We start from the raw sequence: 18,093 nt of genomic DNA, 5'->3' as shown, positions 1-18,093 counted from the left end.
CTGTGGGGATGTTTTTCATGTGCAGGGACAGGAAAGCTGGTCAGGACTGAAGGAAAGATGGATGGCACTAAATGCAGGGCAATTCTGGAGGAAAACCTGTTTGAGTCAGCCAGAGGTTTGAGACTGGGATGAAGGTTCACGTTTCAGCAGGACAATGACCCTAAACATACTGCTAAAGCTACACTGGAGTGGTTTCAAGAGAAACATTTAAATGTCTTGGAATGGCCTAATCAAAGCCCAGACCTCAATCCAATTGAGAATCTGTGGCATAACTTGAAGATTGCTGTACATCAACGCAACCCATCTAACTTGAAGGAGCTGGAGCAGTTTTGCCTTGAGGAATGGGCAACAATCCCAGTGGCTAGATGTGCTAAGGGGAGGATGTGTGTGTGTGAGAGAGAGAGAGAATACCTATGCACACTCCAGATTTCTGTTTTTTCACGTTAATTATTGTTTGTGTCACAATAAAATAACAATTTTCACCTTTAAAGTGGTAGGCATGTTGTGTAAATCAAATGGTGCTAACCCCCCCAAAATCCATTTTAATTCCAGTTTGTAATGCAACAAAACAGGACAAACACGAAGGGGGATGAATACTTTTGTAAGACACTGTATGCTGGACTACCTTTATAGTCATCATCATCATAACTTCCTAGAAGATTTACAGAATCAGAAACACATGGGTGTATGAAAATGCTGATTAAAATGGCAACATAAAGTGCAGCATAATGCTGTTGTACTACTCTCATGCCCACAAAACGCACTGTATTTTACCCTGGTGCAGATTTAAGAGAGGAGGCACCCCATCCAAAAAATAATAATTTAGTCACAGATACAGAGATATGCCCGCCATTTTTTGATTTAATTAATAAGGTTTAAAAAAAATAAATCATTACATGGGATTGAGCTGAAGAGTTTATTGTATAAATTTATATTTAATAGTAGGTCCTAGCTTAGGTTTTTTTCACTCGTGACACGAATGCAGTGAAAAGTAAGCTGGGCGAGTCCTGTTGGAATTTAACAGGGCGCAGGAGCTTCGTGCATCGACAACATGACATCCTGTATTTCCAGACTGTACACAGACTACGTGTAAAGGGTGTGCACCATCTTTTATGTTTATGGTATCATTAACACGCATGTACACAAGCCAAAATGATAAGATGCAGCAGCAGGCTTACTGCGTACACACACGGGTCGGCTGTCTGGCTACTGTTTGTGTTCATTAACAGGGTATCCCTGTACTCACTATACCCTGTGTATGTACATGGTACACGTGCCGTTTTGGGGGTGAGCCTCACTTTGATTTTTCCAACAGTGGCTGGATTTTTGCAATGGCTCTGAAGAAAATCTGCTTGAAATCCCCTGAGTCTTGGGAGCTAAGACTTATTAGAGGACACAATCATTGTATCGTTATCTCAGTGTATTAAACTCAGGAGCTCAGATCGCAGTTACTGACTTTGTATTATAGACATGCAACTCTTGCAGTCTTTGTTTATAGTTATCTTGGTATTAAGCTGTCTTAAGTGACCATTCACATTCCCTCAGTTTACCTGGGTATATTCACTGTCTTACAGTGTTGCTTGAAAGTTTGTGAACCCTTTAGAATTTTCTATATTTCTGCATAAATATGACCTAAAACATCATCAGATTTTCACACAAGTCCTAAAAGTAGATAAAGAGAACCCAGTTAAACAAATGAGACAAAAATATTATACTTGGCCATTTATTTATTGAGGAAAATGATCCAATATTACATATCTGTGAGTGGCAAAAGTATGTGAACCTCTCGGATTAGCAGTTAATTTGAAGGTGAAATTAGAGTCAGGTGTTTTCAATCAGTGGGATGACAATCAGGTGTGAGTGGGCACCCTGTTTTATTTAAAGAACAGGGATCTATCAAAATCTGATCTTCACAACACATGTTTGTATATTATTATGGCATGAACAAAGGAGATTTCTGAGGACCTCAGAAAAAGCATTGTTGATGCTCATCAGGCTGGAAAAGGTGACAAAACCATCTCTAAAGAGTTTGGACTCCACTAATCCACAGTCAGACAGATTGTGTACAAATGGAGGAAATTCAAGACCATTGTTACCCTCCCCAGGAGTGGTTGACCAACAAAGATCCCTCCAAGAGCAAGGCGTGTAATAGTCGCCGAGTTCACAAAGGACCCCAGGGTAACTTCTAAGCAACTGAAGGCCTCTCTCACATTGGCTAATGTTAGTATTCATGAGTCCACCATCAGGAGAACACTGAACAACAATGGTGTGCATGGCAGGGTTGCAAGGGGAAAGCCACTGCTCTCCAAAAAGAATATTGCTGCTTGCCTGCAGTTTGCTAAAGATCACGTGGACAATCCAGAAGGCTATTGGAAAAATGTTTTGTGGATGGATGAGACAAAAATAGAACATTTTGGTTTAAATGAGAAGTGTTATGTTTGGAGAAAGGAAAAAACTGCACTCCAGCATAAGAACCTTCTCCCATCTGTGAAACATGGTGGTGGTAGTATCACGGTTTGGACTTGTTTTGCTGCATCTGGGCCAGGACGGCTAGCCATCATTGATGGGACAATGACTTCTGAATTATACCAGCGAATTCTAAAGGAAAATGTCATGAACTGAATCTCAAGAGAAGGTGGGTCACGCAGCAAGACAACAACCCTAAGCACACAAGTCATTCTACCAAAGAATGGTTAAAGAAGAATAAAGTTAATGTTTTGGAATGGCCAAGTCAAAGTCCTGACCTTAATCCAATCGAAATGTTGTGGAAGGACCTGAAGCGAGCAGTTCATGTGAGGAAACCCACCAACATCCCAGAGTTGAAGCTGTTCTGTATGGAGGAATGGGCTAAAATTCCTCCAAGCCGGTGTGCAGGATTGATTAACAGTTACTGGAAACGTTTAGTTGCAGTTATTGCTGCACAAGGAGGTCACACCAGATACTGAAAGCAAAGGTTCACATACTTTTGCCACTCACAGATATGCAATATTGGATCATTTTCTTCAATAAATAAATGACCAAGTGTAATATTTTTGTCTCATTTGTTTAACTGGGTTCTCTTTATCTACTTTTAGGACTTGTGTGAAAATCTGATGATGTTTTAGTTCATATTTATGCAGAAATATAGAAAATTCTAAAGGATTCACAAACTTTCAAGCACCACTGTATATGTACTGTACATTGAATGTCCTGAGCAGGAGCTCAGATTGCAGTTGCTAAAATAGTAATAATTTATTGATATAAGGTGTTTTGTGGTCAGCGTACTACACTGTAGTGTGTCATGTGGTAATGCATTATACGACAATGCAACTTTCATAAATATTACCATATATCAGTTATAATTATGTTCTACGCATATACCTGCAACTCTGACAATATCATTTTCAGTGACTAATAAAATGGTTTTGAAAGTTCCTACTTTTTAAATGTTTTTGATATGGTAATTTTCTTTCAGAGATTTCATTTACAACATGTCTCTGACAGCTCAAAATGCATCTCCAGGCATTTAAAAACTGCAGAGCTTCTGGGGGCCTCTGGCGCCCCCTGGACCCCTGGCCTTACCGGCTTAATAATGCCCCCCCCCCCCCCCCCCCCCCCCGCTTCCCATTTTCCTGGATCCGGTCCTGTTTACCTCACAGTTAAACATATCGAGAGAAAATAGAGACACTTGTTAGACTTGGACACTATTTTTTTTCAACAGGATGCTAGGAGAAAACACAGTTCATAGTGAAACGTTCACCAGTGATTCTGTAACACAAAATTTACATACGCATTTGTTTCCCTAATGTCTATATTTATGCACTTAGCTTGCTAACAAGCTTGCCATACATTACATTATTTTGGATTAGCTACCACATTTTAGCCAATAAGGTTTCCACAACCAAAATATGGAACTGGGGAGGCAGCATAGAGCCTGGGAAGACCACTTAATGGTTGGCTAGCTATAAAATTATAAAACACATTTACTGTCCACTTTTTTAGAAACATGGCCATATTCAGGCGATTATCTTAACAGCCAATCATGTGGCAGCAGCGCAATAAAAAAAAAATCGTGTATGTCAAGAGCTTCAGCTAATGTTCATATCAAACATCAGAATGAAGAAAAATTGTGATCTCTGTGACATTAACCATGGCATGGATGTTGGTACCAGATGGACTGGTTTGAATATTTCATAAACTGCTGATCTCCTGGGATTTTCACACACAACAGTCTCTTGAGTTTATACAGAATGGTGTGAAAAACAAAAACCGTCGAGTGAGCGACAAGCTTTGTGAGTGGAAATATCTTGCTGATGAGAGAGGTCAGAGGAAAATGGCCAGATTGGTTTGAGCTGCCAGGAAGGATATATAGTACCCTCCACAATTACACCAAGCACAAGAGAGGGCCTGGGACCCTGGATGATCTGGAGAGATTGTGTAAAGAGGAATGGTCTCAGATGCCCTGCTCTGTATGTCCAACCTTATAAAATGTCACAGGAAAACACTCAGTGCTGGTTTACTGTAAAAGGGAGGTTATACAAAGTATTAAATGCAGGGGTGCCAATAATTATGGCACGTGTTTTTGTTGAAAATAATTATTTCTTGATGAGGGATTTGCTTATTACCTCTGCCAAGGAGGTTATGTTTTCGGTAGCGTTTGTTTGTTTGTTGGTTTGTTTGTTGGTTTGTCTGTTAGCAACATTACGGAAAAAGTTATGAACGGATTGCTCTGAAATTTTTTCCAGAGGTGTGACTGGGCACAAGTAACAATCCATTAAATTTTGATGGTGATCCGGATCACCGTCTGGATCCCGGAATTTTTTAAAGGATTCTTGGCGGAGGTCTGCACTCTCCGAGTGCTTTTCTAGTCTCTGAATAAATTTAATTCAATTAAAGGTTGGATTTTTCTCAGTTTTTCAGTGTGAGATGAAGCTACTTCACCAAAAGCTGCTCAACAGTCTGTGGTCGCCGTTGTCTGATTCTCCTCTTCATGATGCCACATACATTCTCAATAGGAAACAGATCTGGACTGGCAGCAGGCCAGTCAAGTACATGCACTCTGTGTCTACGAAGCCACTCTGTTGTAGCCCGTGCAGAATGAGGCCTAAATTGTCCTGCTCAAATAAGCTTGGACTTCCTGGGAAGAGACGTTGCCTTGATGAATATGTCTCTCTAAAATCCCAATATATACCCCAATATATCAATGGTACCTTCACACATATGCATCTCACTCATGCCGTGGGCATTGATGCCCCCCAAACCATCACAGATGCTGGCTTTTGCACCTTTCTCTGATAACAAACAGGATGGTCATGTTCACCTTTGGCACTGAGAACTCGATGCCTGGTTTTCCTGAAAACAAGCTGAAATGTGGACTCATCTGACCACAGCACACGTTTCCACTGTCTTTCGGTCCATCTGAGATGAGTTCAGGCCCAGAGAAATCAGCTGTGTTTCTGCATAGAATTGATAAATGGCTTCCTCCTTACATAATACAGTTTCAGGCTGCATTTTTGGATGCAGCGGTGGACTGTGTTAAGTAACACTGGCTTTCCAAAGTACTACTGAGTCCATGTGGCTATATTTGTCACATTAGCATGACGGTTTCTCAGACAGTGTCAGCTGAGGACTCGAAGGTCACGCACATTCAACAGCGGTTTCCAACCTTCCCCTTTATGCACTGACATGTCTCCAAATTCCCTGAATCTTTTCACAATATTATGTACTGTAGATTTTGAAAGCTCTAAAATCTTTCTTTGAGAAATATTCATTTTGAGTTGACTAACAATTCTCTCACGAATTTTGGCACAAAGGAGTGAACCATGATCCATCTTTGCTTGCAAAGACAGAACCTTTGGTGCTGCTCCTTTTATACCCAATCACATTACCAATTAACCTGCTTATTGTGGAATCTTCCAAAATGGTGTTACTTGAATATCCTATGAACTTTTCAGTCTTATTTTGCCTATGTCCCAATTTTTTTGAGTGTGTTGCAGGCATCGAATTTTAACTTCATTTATATTTACAAAAATACAATTAAGTTGGTCAGTAAAACGATTGAAAATATTTTCTTTGTACTTTTGTCAGTTAAATAAAGGTTCACATGAATTAACAAATGACAAATTTTTGTTTTTATTGCATTTTGGAAAATATCCCAACTTTTCTGGAAATGGGGTGAGTACTTCAGAGTTTTTTTTCTCTCTTGACTCCACAGTGCTACTTCTTTACATACTTTAAACACCACCGCATTTGCTCAACTGTTCAATGTCTGAAGGTTAGAATTTTAAATGCATTATCAGATATGTTACAACTAGATCGCTTAATGTACTGTAAGGCTATAATATGGTCAAGTCAAAATTGACTGGACATGAATTAATAATGCTCTGTGTATTTCAAATATTTTTATGGTCAAAGCTGTGAATTATTTAGCAGTAACCAAACTATTCTGAAAGTTGCACTTTTTATATGTGTTCAGGCACTTTTGCGATTTGGCAATATAGTAAAAGATTCATGTTATGTGTGCCTCTTTGTTTGTGTATGCTAAGCATTTTCAGTAATTCTCGAATGCTTCCTAATATATGTAGGCTTCTTTTCATTGTTTCGCTTCATGAGACCTTGTCTTATTCTTGTCTTATTACAGGGTCCAATGAAATTACAAATCCACTGGGATCAGGCCTTCGTAATTTCATAATTTTGCTGTTTTGTCAAGGGAATTCTGATGTACTTATATGCTGCAGTTGCCAAAGTTCTTCATGCATAATTATCCTCGTTTTTCCAGAAGCACAGAAAAGCCCACTGCACTTCCCTTCTCTTCTTCTTTCACACAGTCATTCCCCCATCCTCACATCGCTCTACTCTCTCCCTCTCTCTGTTTGCTCACTGCTTCATTTGTCTTCATTGTGTCTTTCTAATCCTTCCATGTTGGTCAAACCCTAGCAGAGTTCCAGAGCAGCATTACGTCTTTCCTTAATCTCATACTCCAGTCCAGTGATCTCCTCATGTAAAAGACACTGGATGATGTTGTTGCTTTTAAATCCTGTACCTTTTCTCTGTGAAGAAGCATCAAATTAGATCAGATTTGGTGTTGCTTGTTACTTTGGGACCTCAATTGTCAAAGGCATACATCAAAATTCAAGTAATTAGTGACTTGAAGCTGTATGTATTCACTCATGTCTTACACTGGAATTATTTCCTTCTATACAGTATTTATGGTCTTCAGCTCGTGTGTGTGTGTGTGTGTGTGTGTGTGTGTGTGTGTGTGTGTGTGTGTGTGTGTTTTCAGCTCTTTTCTAAAAGTGCTCTCTATGACTTCCAGCCTCCATTCCATCAGAGGCTCTATTCTCTAAATAGAGCCCCCTCCTTTGTGTGTGTGTGTGTGTGTGTGTGTGTGTGTGTGTGTGTGTGTGTGTGTGTGTGTGTGTGTGAGGGGCATGTTTTTATATCTTGATGGGGACCAAACTACCTTTTTAATTCATTAGTGAAAAGCTAAGAGTTTTTTTTCTGAAAAAGTAAATATTTCCTTTTGATTACTGAAGTTAATATTAGGGTTAGGTGTAGGCATAGCATGACTCATAGCTGCTTCAGTAATTATATCAGTGGAAGGTCCTCATAAGGATAGTAAGACTGTCTGTGTGTGTGTGTGTGTGTGTGTGTGTGTGTGTGTGTGTGTGTGTGTGTGTGTGTGTAAGCATGTTTTATATACTACTGAGGACCAAATGTCCCCACAAGGATAGTAAAATCTGACAATTTTGAACTTGTGGGGACATTCGGATGGTCCCCACAAGGAAATTGCTGTTGTGTGTTTATTTTAAACAAAAATTGAAAAAGGAAAAAAGCACCAAAAAGTTTCCTTTTCATTACTGAGGTTAGGGTTAGGTTTAGGTGCAGGCACAGCATTAATTAACTGCAATAATAATTATTTCAGTGGAAGGTTCTCACAAGGATAGTGAGACAAATGTGTGTGTGTGTGTGTGTGTGTGTGTGTGTGTGTGTGTGTGTGTGTGTGTGTGTTTACTTGTTCTTGCTACATATTGAGAACAGGTATATGTTTTTCACCAACAAAGTTAGGATATTTTTGGGACGTGAGTGGCTGGTCCTCACTTTTTCAAAGGGCTGTTTGAGTGGCAAGACTTAGTTTTAGGTTCAGGTTAGAATTAGGGTTGGGTTAGAGTTAGGCACAGCATTAATTAACTGCAATAATAATTGTCAGTGGAACGTCCTCACAAGGATAGTAAGACTGTGTGTGTGTGTGTGTGTGTGTGTGTGTGTGTGTGTGTGTGTGTGTGTGTGTTTACTTGTACTTGCTACATATTGAGAACCGGTATACGTTTTTCACCAACAAAGTTAGGATATTTTTGGGAAGTGAGTGGCTGGTCCTCACTTCTTCAAAGGTCTGTTTGTGTGGCAAGACTTAGTTTTAGGGTTCAGGTTAGAATTAGGGTTGGGTTAGGGTTAGGCACAGCGTTAATTAACTGCAATAATAATTATGCCAGTGGAAGGTCCTCACAAGGATAGTAAGACTGTGTGTGTGTTTACTTGTTCTTGCTACATATTGAAAACCTATATATGTTTTTCACCGACAAAGCTAGGATATTTTTGGGACGTGAGTGGCTGGTCCTCACTTTTTCAAGTTCAAGATCGCACTGATTGTTTTCAAAGCTCTTCAAGGCTCTGCTCCATCCTACATATGTGGAATGTTGGAAAGGAAGCGAGCTAACCACTATGAACTGCGGAGTGATGGACAACATCTTCTCACTGTTCCTCGAACCAAGTGTAAAATATTTGGTGATAGATCTTTTGCGGTTGCTGGCCCAAAAGTTTGGAATAGCCTTCTCCTTGATATAAGGAATTCAGGCGACGTGAACATTTTCAAATCTAAATTAAAGACTTTTTTATTTAAAGAACATTATTTATTATAAACATGTAAATCGGATTTTAGGCTTTTTTCCTAAATACTTTTATATCTTGTAAAGCACATAAGAATATTTTTATAAATTATGCGCTCTATAAATTTAATAAATTCAATTTTATTTTTGTTTGAGTGGCAAGACTTAGTTTTAGGGTTCAGGTTAGAATTAGGGTTGGGTTAGGGTTAGGCATAGCGTTAATTAACTGCAATAATAATTATGTCAGTGGAAGGTCCTCACAAGGATAGTAAGACTGTGTGTGTGTGTTTACTTGTACTTGCTACATATTGAGGACCGGCATATGTTTTTCACCAACAAAGTTAGGATATTTTTGGGAAGTGAGTGGCTGGTCCTCACTTCTTCAAAGTGTGTGTGTGTGTGTGTGTGTGGGGGGGGGGGGGGGGGGGGTATTTTAAGAATTTTGACTTTTCCATGTTTTACCCCCCTAGAAATATGGAGATGGTCCATCTATGTGGGAAAATGTCAAATTTTATTATGTTGAACCTTGCTAACCCCCTGTACATACCCTCTGAAAGTTTCCATTCTTACAATATGACAAAATACATTACAGTGCTGTTTGATATTAGAATGCTGCTTTTTTTAATGTGTTTTAAAGTTATCAATGAATGCGAACCTCTTGAGGTATGCCACTAGGTACGACTACAACATTTTCAGTGCAGATGATCATTATTTTAAGGTAATAAGCTTAGTGGTAAGTAACCTTACATTCAAGTAAATTAAACATATGGTAATTCTGCTCTTTTTCAGCAAGTTTTAAAGTTATTGATGAATGTCACATTCTTCAGTAATACTTCAAATATGAACTATTTTTAAGCACAGAGGATCATTACTTAAGGTTACTAATTTAGTTTTAAGAACCAGTATGCACAAATGATTCATATCTGAATTATATCTCCCAATGTATTAAATAGTCATTATTTGTATTCTTGCAGGTAAATAATAGCTTCTGTTGCAACATGGTCAAAAGCTAAGAAGATACGAGGTGTAGTAGAGTACATAGAGCAGGCTGAGTTCCCTTCTGGGATGCTTCCAACAGGGAAGGACATCATTCAGAATATGCTCTATCTGCTGCGGCCGAAGCGTACTGGTCAAGCACAGAGATCCAGGGATGCTGCTGCTCAGTTGCTGGCAGAACTTGTTCAAGAGCACTGATTATTTTGTGACTTATACACCATCCACACCAGACATATAAAGAAGCATATCTTGAAACTCTATGGAGAATTTGTTACTCTGATTCAAAGCCGTAAACAGAGACAAAATGAGGGTTTCTAACAACTCTTTTTGTGAGAAATAAATGTTATTACTGTGATTTTTTGATGTTATATTTAAGAGTTATTTCCATTAAGGAATGCTTATATTAGTGAAAAAGGCCGTTTTTGACTATTTGGAGGGGTTATTAACTTCAGAGGGTATGTACAGGGGGGTTAGCATTTTTCAGTTGGCCAAATATTGGTATTTCCATACTTAGATACACTACCGTTCAAAAGTTTGGGGTCACCCAGACAATTTTGTATTTTCCATGAAAAGTCACACTTTTATTTACCACCATAAGTTGTAAAATGAATAGAAAATATAGTCAAGACATTTTTCTGGCCATTTTGAGCATTTAATCGACCCCACAAATGTGATGCTCCAGAAACTCAATCTGCTCAAAGGAAGGTCAGTTTTATAGCTTCTCTAAAGAGCTAAACTGTTTTCAGCTGTGCTAACATGATTGTACAAGGGTTTTCTAATTATCCATTAGCCTTCTGAGGCAATGAGCAAACACATTGTACCATTAGAACACTGGAGTGAGAGTTGCTGGAAATGGGCCTCTATACACCTATGGAGATATTGCACCAAAAACCAGACATTTGCAGCTAGAATAGTCATTTACCACATTAGCAATGTATAGAGTGGATTTCTGATTAGTTTAAAGTGATCTTCATTGAAAAGAACAGTGCTTTTCTTTCAAAAATGAGCACATTTCAAAGTGACCCCAAACTTTTGAACGGTAGTGTACATAGGGCAGCATGGTGATTGATTGATTGATTGATTGATTGATTGATTGATTGATTGATTGATTGATTCTGAACAGTAAAGAAGATATAAAACAAACAACAACAAAAAAATAAAATAAAAAATGTAATCATCAAAACATTGTCATAAACAGAATAGAGTAGCCACAAGGCAATAACATAATAATGTTTGGAAAGGATTAAGAAGAAGTAAATAACTTATCAAATCCTAACCCTCTATACCACCGCTAATCAAACGTCACTTTCCACCATAATAAACTATATATACAACCCCGATTCCAAAAAAGTTGGGACAAAGTACAAATTGTAAATAAAAACGGAATGCAATAATTTACAAATCTCAAAAACTGATATTGTATTCACAATAGAACATAGACAACATATCAAATGTCAAAAGTGAGACATTTTGAAATTTCATGCCAAATATTGGCTCATTGGAAATTTCATGACAGCAACAGATCTCAAAAAAGTTGGGACAGGGGCAATAAGAGGCTGGAAAAGTTAAAGGTACAAAAAAGGAACAGCTGGAGGACCAAATTGCAACTCATTAGGTCAATTGGCAATAGGTCATTAACATGACTGGGTATAAAAAGAGCATCTTGGAGTAGCAGCGGCTCTCAGAAGTAAAGATGGGAAGAGGATCACCAATCCCCCTAATTCTGCGCCGACAAATAGTGGAGCAATATCAGAAAGGAGTTCAACAGTGTAAAATTGCAAAGAGTTTGAACATATCATCATCTACAGTGCATAATATCATCAAAAGATTCATAGAATCTGGAAGAATCTCTGTGCGTAAGGGTCAAGGCCGGAAAACCATACTGGGTGCCCGTGATCTTTGGGCCCTTAGATGACACTGCATCACATACAGGCATGCTTCTGTATTGGAAATCACAAAATGGACTCAGGAATATTTCCAGAGAACATTATCTGTGAACGCAATTCACTGTGCCATCCGCCGTTGCCAGCTAAAACTCTATATTTCAAAGAAGAAGCCGTATCTAAACATGATCCAGAAGCGCAGACGTCTTCTCTGGGCCAAGGCTCATTTAAAATGGACTGTGGCAAAGTGGAAAACTGTTCTGTGGTCAGACGAATCAAAATTTGAAGTTCTTTATGGAAATCAGGGACGTTGTGTCATTCGGGCTAAAGAGGAGAAGGACGACCCAAGTTGTTATCAGCGCTCAGTTCAGAAGCCTGCATCTCTGATGGTATGGGGTTGCATTAGTGCGTGTGGCATGGGCAGCTTACACATCTGGAAAGACACCATCGATGCTGAAAGGTATATCCAGGTTCTAGAGCAACATATGCTCCCATCCAGACGACGTCTCTTTCAGGGAAGACCTTGCATTTTCCAACATGACAAGGCCAAACCACATACTGCATCAATTACAGCATCATGGCTGCGTAGAAGAAGGGTCCGGGTACTGAACTGGCCAGCCTGCAGTCCAGATCTTTCACCCATAGAAAACATTTGTCGCATCATAAAACGGAAGATACGACAAAAAAGACCTAAGACAGTTGAGCAACTAGAATCCTACATTAGACAAGAATGGGTTAACATTCCTATCCCTAAACTTGAGCAACTTGTCTCCTCAGTCCCCAGACATTTACAGACTGTTGTAAAGAGAAAAGGGGATGTCTCACAGTGGTAAACATGGCCTTGTCCCAACTTTTTTGAGATGTGTTGTTGTCATGAAATTTAAAATCACCTAATTTTTCTCTTTAAATGATACATTTTCTCAGTTTAAACATTTGATATGTCATCTATGTTCTATTCTGAATAAAATATGGAATTTTGAAACTTCCACATAATTGCATTCTGTTTTTATTTACAATTTGTACTTTGTCCCAACTTTTTTGGAATCGGGGTTGTACAAAAGAAAGCAAAATCAACAAAAAAAAACCCCATACCAACATACCAAGACATACTAACATGGTATAATATCGCCCAAATCAAATCATATATATAGAAATACTTATGCTATGCATATATACACACATACAATACATACAGTACATACATATACACCTACCTATAACTATACACATCCATACGTACACAGACACCCATATCATAATTATGCATATTATGCTTATATATTATATACAGTTATGCACTATACATACATACATACATACATACATACATACATATACAAATACTCACTTTTTATATAATATATCCGTATGTACTCATACCCACATATATACACTTATATTATCAATAGCATGTTATTGTAATTCCTCCTCCCTATACCTCGTAAAGATCTGTTCCTTATACCTTTTTTTGAACTGGTTTATAGTTGTACATTTCATGAGCTCCACATTCAAACTGTTCCATAGCTTTACTCCACAAATAGAGATACTGAACATTTTTAACGTTGTCCTAGCACTGCGAATTTTAAATTTCAATTTCCCCCTAAAATAATAGCCCCCCTCTCTATCCGAGAACATTATTTGGATATTCCTTGGTACTTTATAATTCCTTACTTTGTACATTACTAAGGCAGTTTTATATTCTATAATCTCATCTCATCTCATTATCTCTAGCCGCTTTATCCTGTTCTACAGGGTCGCAGGCAAGCTGGAGCCTATCCCAGCTGACTACGGGCGAAAGGCGGGGTACACCCTGGACAAGTCGCCAGGTCATCACAGGGCTGACACATAGACACAGACGACCATTCACACTCACATTCACACCTACGGTCAATTTAGAGTCACCAGTTAACCTAACCTGCATGTCTTTGGACTGTGGGGGAAACCGGAGCACCCGGAGGAAACCCACGCGCACACAGGGAGAACATGCAAACTCCGCACAGAAAGGCCCTCGCCGGCCCCGGGGCTCGAACCCGGACCTTCTTGCTGTGAGGCGACAGCGCTAACCACTACACCACCATGCCGCCCATATTCTATAATATCCCTGAATTTTAAACATTTTGAATTTAAGAATAGTGAATTAGTATGATCTCGGTAACCAGCACTATGAATTATTCTTATAGCTCTTTTTTGAAGTATAGTTATTGCATGAAGTGAACATTTATATGTATTTCCCCACACCACTGAGCAGTAATTTAAGTACGGTAAAACCAGGGAACAGTAAAGAATGCGGAGTGAATTATAGTCCAGGGCGTGCTTAGCTTTACTCAACACAGATATGCTTCTTGATAGTTTCATTAGTATGTATTTTATATCTCATTCTCATTATCTCTAGCCGCTTTATCCTGTTCTACAGGGTCGCAGGCAAGCTGGAGCCTATCCCAGCTGACTACGGGCGAAAGGCGGGGTACACCCTGGACAAGTCGCCAGGTCATCACAGGGCTGACACATAGACACAGACGACCATTCACACTCACATTCACACCTACGGTCAATTTAGAGTCACCAGTTAACCTAACCTGCATGTCTTTGGACTGTGGGGGAAACCGGAGCACCCGGAGGAAACCCACGCGCACACAGGGAGAACATGCAAACTCCGCACAGAAAGGCCCTCGCCGGCCCCGGGGCTCGAACCCGGACCTTCTTGCTGTGAGGCGACAGCGCTAACCACTACACCACCATGCCGCCCATATTCTATAATATCCCTGAATTTTAAACATTTTGAATTTAAGAATAGTGAATTAGTATGATCTCGGTAACCAGCACTATGAATTATTCTTATAGCTCTTTTTTGAAGTATAGTTATTGCATGAAGTGAACATTTATATGTATTTCCCCACACCACTGAGCAGTAATTTAAGTACGGTAAAACCAGGGAACAGTAAAGAATGCGGAGTGAATTATAGTCCAGGGCGTGCTTAGCTTTACTCAACACAGATATGCTTCTTGATAGTTTCATTAGTATGTATTTTATATCTCATTCTCATTATCTCTAGCCGCTTTATCCTGTTCTACAGGGTCGCAGGCAAGCTGGAGCCTATCCCAGCTGACTACGGGCGAAAGGCGGGGTACACCCTGGACAAGTCGCCAGGTCATCACAGGGCTGACACATAGACACAGACAACCATTCACACTCACATTCACACCTACGGTCAATTTAGAGTCACCAGTTAACCTAACCTGCATGTCTTTGGACTGTGGGGGAAACCGGAGCACCCGGAGGAAACCCACGCGGACACGGGGAGAACATGCAAACTCCGCACAGAAAGGCCCTCGCCGGCCACGGGGCTCGTACCCGGACCTTCTTGCTGTGAGGCGACAGCGCTAACCACTACACCACCGTGCCGCCCAGACCAAGAGATGATAGAATTAATTGGAAATCACATATAAAATAGGGCGGCACGGTGGTGTAGTGGTTAGCGCTGTCGCCTCACAGCAAGAAGGTCCTGGGTTCGAGCCCCGTGGCCGGCGAGGGCCTTTCTGTGTGGAGTTTGCATGTTGTCCGCGTGGGTTTCCTCCGGGTGCTCCGGTTTCCCCCACAGTCCAAAGACATGCAGGTTAGGTTAACTGGTGACTCTAAATTGACCGTAGGTGTGAATGTGAGTGTGAATGGTTGTCTGTGTCTATGTGTCAGCCCTGTGATGACCTGGCGACTTGTCCAGGGTGTACCCTGCCTTTCGCCCGTAGTCAGCTGGGATAGGCTCCAGCTTGCCTGCGACCCTGTAGAACAGGATAAAGCGGCTAGAGATAATGAGATGAGATGAGATCTATTGGTCTAAACCCCCCCCCATTCAAAGGTCTGTTTGAGTGGCAAGACTTAGTTTTAGGGTTCAGGTTCGAATTAGGGTTGGGTTAGGGTTAGAGTAAGGGTTAGGCTTTGAGTTGTGATGGGTAAGGTTAGGGCAAAGGGTTTGGGAATGCAGCATGTCAATGAGTGTCCCTACAAAGATAGTAGTACAAGAAAGTGTGTGTGTGTGTGTGTGTGTGTCCAACTTCACTTGCCTTTCTTTCCCTCTAACATCTCTGAGGGAGCTAAGCACACAGTCTAAATGCCAGCTTTAGTTCAACACGTTCTCACGCTGTCCTGAGCTTTCTATCCATTCTTCTCACATTTGACTTTTTGTTTTAGAGTTAGTTTTTTTTAATGCGTTTTTGAACCCGGTGTTTTTAAATTGTAAAGGGATTACAGAGGGAATCTCGCCGCCATCCGGGATGCTGCAGAGTGCCATGATGATGAAGTTGGTGTTGGAGGACTGAAGCGTTTCTGAGGACCTTCTTCATATCCAGCTACTAAAAGCTTCCTCAGTCATTTTGTCACTGCAAATGAGCACTTTATGAGCAGACTCGGACCACATTTTTTTTTTTTTTTTAACCGTTGTGTGTGTGTTCTGATCAGTGTGTGAGTAGCCTGTCTGCTCCAGCTGGGATTAGAACCCTGACCGTGCTGTTTCTTTCCTCATCAAAGCCGCGGCGGCTGTCAGTTACAATGTTTCAGTTCACAAGGCAAACAAAGCGACTGCGCGGCCAGCAGGACGGCATCGCACTGAGTGCCATCTAACCGCAAATACACCAGAGACGTGGGACGACGAGAAACTTCCAAGAGTACAATTCAAGGTAAGCAAATAATGATCCCACACTGCCTTTTGTACATCTGTAATTGAGTGATCAGTGATGTTCGTTGAGGCTTTTCCTCCCTGTTTGAAGGCAGAATCCTGGATGGAGAGAGCAGAGACATTCCTGTGTGAATGAAATTCAGATTCAACACATAACCCATGGAGCTGTTTCAGCCACACCGAGCCGAGCTGCTTTTATTCACACAGTCACTACTGACCTGTTCAGAATGATGTTTGCACTGATGTATTTATTCAAAGTTACATTTCAGGACTGAATAATAAACATATTAATGTCCACAGAATAGAACGGGAGCCTCGGGACTCCCAACTCAACACAGAATTCAAACAATCCTGTTTTTTCGGTGTATAATCCGTCCATCCATCCATCCATTATCTCTAGCCGCTTATCCTGTTCTCCAGGCAAGCTGGAGCCTATCCCCAGCTGACTATAGGCGAGAGGCGGGGTACACCCTGGACAAGTCGCCAGGTCATCACAGGGCTGACACAGAGACAAACAACCATTCACACTCACATTCACACCTACGGTCAATTTAGAGCCACCAGTTAACCTAACCTGCATGTCTTTGGACTGTGGGGGAAACCGGAGGAAACGCATGCAGAGAACATGCAAACTCGACCCTCGCTGGGCTCGAACCCAGGGCCTTCTTGCTGTGAGGCGACACTTGTGCCGCCCCTTGTGTATAATATCAAATCAAAGTCCTTCCAACACCATGTGGTGCATAGGGCGGCACCGGTCTCCGTTTCTGTAGCCCTCAGCCTCTCGCCTATTACATAGCTAGGGTTACAGTGGGGGGCTAGTCCTTTGGGCGGTACAGTGGTGTAGTGGTTAGCACAGTCGCCTCACAGCAAAAATGATGTTTGCACTGATGTATTTATTAAAAGTTACATTTCAGGACTGAATAATAAACATACTAATGTCCACAGAATAGAATGGGAGCCTCGGGACTCCCAACTCAACACAGAATTCAAACAATCCTGTTTTTTCGGTGTATAATCCGTCCATCCATCCATCCATTATGTCTAGCCGCTTATCCTGTTCTCCAGGCAAGCTGGAGCCTATCCCCAGCTGACTATAGGCGAAAGGCGGGGTACACCCTGGACAAGTCGCCAGGTCATCACAGGGCTGACACAGAGACAAACAACCATTCACACTCACATTCACACCTACGGTCAATTTAGAGCCACCAGTTAACTAAACCTGCATGTCTTTGGACTGTGGGGGAAACCGGAGGAAACGCATGCAGAGAACATGCAAACTCGACCCTCGCTGGGCTCGAACCCAGGGCCTTCTTGCTGTGAGGCGACACTTGTGCAACCCCTTGTGTATAATATCAAATCAAAGTCCTTCCAACACCATGTGGCGCATAGGGTGGCACCGATCTCCGTTTCTGTAGCCCTCAGCCTCTCGCCTATTACACAGCTAGGGTTACAGTGGGGGGCTAGCCCTTTGGGCGGCACAGTGGTGTAGTGGTTAGCACCGTTGCCTCGCAGCAAGAAGGTTCTGGGTTCGCAGCCGGCAAGGGCCTTTCTGTGTAGAGTTTGCATCTTCTCCCTATGCTCTGGTTTCCATGCAGGTTAGGTTAATATGGGACGGTCTTTGGCTGAGGTGTCCTTGAGCGAGGCACCGAACTCCCAACTGCTCCCCAGGTGCTGTTAGCA

At 41.1% G+C, this 18,093-nt stretch overlaps 1 protein-coding gene across 3 annotated transcripts in view; it reads left to right on the top strand.

Moving 5' to 3' along the window:
- The first annotated feature begins 15,965 nt into the window (after nt 1-15,965).
- Nucleotides 15,966-18,093, top strand: part of ttyh1 (tweety family member 1) — a 75,121-nt gene continuing 72,993 nt past the window's right edge. For all 3 annotated transcript variants that reach the window (XM_060920518.1, XM_060920519.1, XM_060920520.1), the window contains exon 1: nt 15,966-16,414. The gene's annotated coding sequence lies outside the window, so the exon portion shown is untranslated. The remainder of the gene's footprint in view (nt 16,415-18,093) is intronic.

Source organism: Neoarius graeffei, chromosome 5 (genome assembly GCF_027579695.1).
Source record: "Neoarius graeffei isolate fNeoGra1 chromosome 5, fNeoGra1.pri, whole genome shotgun sequence".
Classification (NCBI taxonomy): domain Eukaryota; kingdom Metazoa; phylum Chordata; class Actinopteri; order Siluriformes; family Ariidae; genus Neoarius; species Neoarius graeffei.
This window is presented reverse-complemented; position numbering and strand designations above follow the sequence as displayed.